Raw genomic sequence first — 5,058 nt, 5'->3', positions numbered from 1 at the left:
GGACGGTGCAGGGTCTGTGACAGTGCCAGCATCGTGGGAGCGGAGGCCGTAGGAGGCCAAGTCCGGGCGGTGCGGGGTGTGTGACGGCACGAGTACCGGCATCGTGAGAGCGGGGGTCACGGAGGTCGGGTCCAGGTGGTACGAGGTGTGTGATTGCACCGGCATCGTGGGAGTAAGGGCCATGGGAGACCGAGTCTGAAGCTCGTTCAGAAAAAAATTATTTAAAAAAAATATTTTTAGATAAAAAATATTTTAAAAAAATAAAAAATTATAAAATAAAATTTAGATAAAAAATATTTTAGAAAAAAAATTAAAAAACCATCGATTCCTCAGAATTAGGTTTCGTGTTATTATTTTGTATGCTCAACTGCTTATAGTTTATTTTATATTTGTTGCATAAATTTATTTTATATTTGTTGCATGCTCAACTACTTATAGTTTTTGTTATTATTATTTAATATTATATTCATTTATATATCAATAATTGTAGGTATGACATCAGGAGACAGACGACGACGTTCGTGTTCGCTGTCTACCTCGAAGGTTAAGGTGCTTTCATCGATTTCTACTACTGCACCAGTTCTGTCATCAGAACGTCCTGCATTGGCAGGTCTCAGTGAGACAGGTTCGAGTGAGGCGGATCCGAGTGGTATTATTATTATTTTTATATAATAGAATTTAATTTTTTTATTTGAATAGCTATCATATTAATGATTTATTTATTGTTATTTCAGGTCAGTCTCCATCGGTAGTGAGGTGAGGGCGAGGGCGAGGTCCATCGAAGAACCTCGCTCTAGAGCGTTGGAGACGCGATCACCTGAGACAGCGTCTCTGTATTGAGATACCACCCGACTACATCAGACCCATTAGGAGATGGTGCGAGCCATGGCAGACCAAGCTGGGTATCATATACCGCAGTTATGCCCCTGTGACGCTTTTCGATTGACGTCATATTGTACCATCTCAGAGAAGAATTTTTTACACCCACTTATAGGTAAAATAAATTATACAGTGAATATTTAATTAGTATGGTATTCTTCTAATATTTGTTATTGACAGGATATTTTTGATATTATTGATTTTGAGGAGGATCATGTGCGGCGAGCTATGGACGTTCATTTATCTTTGTGTTTCAAGGATTATCGCCACCGCATCCATCAGCATTGGTACCATATGATGCAGGATCATAGGGAGGAGGCAGTGCGACAGCGGCTCTATGATAGCATCATTATGGATGATTGGACTGTCATATGCTGGCATTATGAGGATCTGGCATATCAAGTTACACATCCAATTTTTTTTTAGTTTAATTATTGAATCATTTATTCTTAAATTAAATTTATTATCTATTAATTTGACTGGTAACTGTATAGAGAAGATGTGTCCAGAACGTCGCGAATCGGACGAGATAGACCGTACCGTATTGTGGGGATTCGAGATCGTTCGCTCGTCACATGGAGCAGATGGTAAGTAATTTTTAATTAGTATATAATTTTTTAGCTATTTAAATTTTTTTTAATTAATTATTCTCAAATTATAGAGAGATGTTGAGAGTGACGAGCTTCCTGATAGGATCGATATATACCTGCGGATCCACCAGCGATGGTCAGGAGAGTGGACGACGGAGAGTCAAAAGCTCTTTGTAAATTTTTTCAATTATTTTTTTCATTCGCAGTCTTATTTTTATTACAAAATTAAAATAATTATAACTTTAATTTTCAGGACCGTATGACAGACATGAGATCCCAGCCTACTCTTGAGGGCTCGATCGCACCCACAGATGATGAGATTTGTAATCAGGTGCTTGGTCTGAGATCCTATTATATTATGGGTTTAAGGTATGGGATCACTGCTCTCTCATCCTCATGCTCGTCTAGGGCTGACATCCATGCTGCTTGCGATGCTCGGCTGACGGAGGTGCAGAGATAGGCTACTAAGGATCGATAGCGAGCTTATGAGTTGGCTGCACGCGTCGACGAGCATTAGTGGCTCCAAATCCAAATGATGGAGCGAATGACGCAGATGGAGTGGATGATACAACCGATCAGACAGCAGCAGGTTGGTCCTAGCTCTTCCGAGCGCTTCTTTTTTCCAGCTCATTCTCCTTCTACAGATGCCGATATTTGACGGTCTCTTTATGTAGTTTTTTATTTTTATTTCAAATCTCTTATAATTTTAATTTAATATAATAAAATAATAAAATTTACTTATGATTTTATTGTGTCAATTTTTTATTTTTATTTTTAATTTATAAAAAATATTATAAATATAAATTAAAAATATATATTCATAAATTATTTTTTTTAAAAAATATTTGTAAATTATTAGCGATGAAATTATTCATGATAAAATATTGGTCACCAAAAATATTTTACTACGATGAAAAACTGATCGTAAATAAAATTTTTAATAAATTTAAAAATATTAAAATTTTATATTAAATTACTAATGATAAAAATATTTTTATTATAAATAATTGATATTTTATTAGTAATAAAAATTTATGTCAAAAATTACTGTATTTACAACGTAAGCTTTACGTCGTTAATATTTTTTAAATTTAATTTTTTTAAAAATTTATTATTAAATTATTAGCGATGAAAAGATTTTTGTCACTAATAATGACATTTGTGACTAAAACTTTTCATTGCTAATATTTTTCATAAATTTAATTTTTATAAATATTTTTAACTAAATTAATAGCGATGAAAAATTTTCATCGCAAATGTCCTTATTAGCGGTGAAAATCTTTCCGTCGCTAAAAGTTTTTAAAAATTTAATTTTTATAAAAATTTTTAATTAAATTAATAGTGATGAAAATATTTTTGTCATTATTAATCTATAATTATTAGCGACATTCAATTTTGTCGCAAATATTTTTTTTACGACTAAAATTTTTCGTCATAAATAGTTTTCAAAAAAATAAATTTTTTTAACAATGAAAATTTTTCATCGTAAATAAAGATTATTTGTCATGAAATTTTTTTTTCATCATAAAATATTATCAACGACACGATTATTGACGATAAAATATTAGCGACAAAAATTTTATCGCTAATAACTATTAGCGACGAAAGTAGGTTATTAGTGACGAAAAATTTTTGTCGCTAATAACTTGTTTTGTTGTAGCACAGTCATGTATATAGAGAGATAATAAATTTTGACCCCTAATTTATATTAAATTATTATTTTTTTGCTCGTTTCTAACAAGTTGATTGATTGTTATAGCTGACGAGAGTGGGGGTGATGCCCACCGGTAGCGCTATCTTTCGATCCAGTCATACGGGCAAGAAGGGCAGGCTAATGAATGCTGCGATCAGGAGGATTTTTGTAAGTAATAACTAGAGTATAATTAGTATGATTAGTATTATAGCATTTCTTATGAGATTTTATTTAAATTTATAATTACAGGAGCAGTTAGATGCGCTTGCGAGCGAGGGCTCGGACACCTCTGGCCCTCATGACCATCTATCTTAATTTTTGAGACCTGAGCACTCTGAGAGGATTCGTTGTAGGTCCGAACATACGCTGACGAGCTACTGGTCTGAGGCGAGCGTCTCCTCACATGCTTTCGAGGTCGTCAGTCAGGAGCAACTTGATAAGGTTTGGCGCAGGCAATTCAAGCTTAGGAGCATGCATCTCAGACTGAGAAGTGTGCATCTCAGCTATAGAGCATCATGTCCGCTACGGTGACACAGCTCTCTACTCACTTGGAGTTGATTTTTTGAGTATTCAGGATATGTTGGCCAGCATTTCAGCTCCAGCCCCTCCAGCTCTTGCTCCAGCTCCTGCTCCAGCCCTTCTCAGTGATGACAAGATGCTTGGAGAGAAAGATTTAGATTTAGCAGATTTTTGATATATTTTATTTTTATTTAAAAAATATTATAATACAATTTGATTAGTAATAAAATTTGAGTATTTGAGACATATTCCTGCATTAGTTTTATGTAAAATTTTTGGTTCTTTCAAGTTTTAACTTGAGCAATTATATATTGAACTACGTTTATCAGGTAAAAAAAGATGAAAAAAAATAAATTTATACTTTTTTTTGCTGTCCAATAGCCTACGGCAGTGGTTGCACGATCGCTGCCGTATCCATGCAAACTGTTATCATATATCTATGCCAACCGCTGCCATAACAGTGGTTCAATAATTACTAATGTAATCTACAATAGCGGTTTTCTAACTGTTGCTAGAGGATCTATAGCACCAGTTTAGGAATCGCTGCTGTAGATTCTCTAACCTAAACTGCTGCTATAGATGTTATAGCAACGGTTTACCAACCGCTGCTATATACCGCTGCGATAGATCTGATTTTAGCAATGTTTTAATAACCACTGCTATATCTATGTACGGCAGCGGTTACTGTAATCATTGTAATAACCGCTGTCATAGGTCTATGGTGATGGTGATAGTGACAGTGGTTGTAAAATCACTATCATAAATTATGACAGTAATTTTTTGGACTACGACAATGGTTCCATATAGATAAAAGGAAGGGTGGCTTGATATAAAATTAGACAGCGGTATTGGAGGACAATCTTACGGGCGACGTTAAATGTATTTTTTTTTTTTTTTGTTTTCAAAGTCGTGGGACAAACTAACTCCGTCAAAAAAAATCACATCTTATTTTGGCCCTTCGATTTTCACTTTATAATAGATATGATGGAAAATATGGCAAAAAAGAAAAACATGCTCCATACCATCCTTTCTTGTGCATGCACCAGAGGATTTTTTTTTGTTTCTTGCAGCCGATACATTCCACCCAGAACAATTGAGATACATGCATGAGTAGCTGCAATGAGTTGGATATGACTTAACAATACCTTCCCTTGAAATAAATCTGATTTCAATCGATCAAGCCAAGTATCCTTGGTGCACCCACGCTGTACAGTAGAGAGATTAGACAGAAAAGATGGCGGAAGCTCGGCTGTCTAGTCCTCAGTCCTCACATGAAGAAAAGCTACGGATAAAACAGTAAAAATGGAAAACCAAGGGTAAAATATGCCCCCCAATGCAGCTCCGATTCCGTGGGTAGGGCCGACACAGAGAATCCCA

The sequence above is a fragment of the Elaeis guineensis genome, chromosome 6 (assembly GCF_000442705.2).
Source record: "Elaeis guineensis isolate ETL-2024a chromosome 6, EG11, whole genome shotgun sequence".
Lineage (NCBI taxonomy): Eukaryota > Viridiplantae > Streptophyta > Magnoliopsida > Arecales > Arecaceae > Elaeis > Elaeis guineensis.
The sequence above is the reverse complement of the archived record's forward strand: the minus strand, read 5'-3'. Positions refer to the sequence as shown.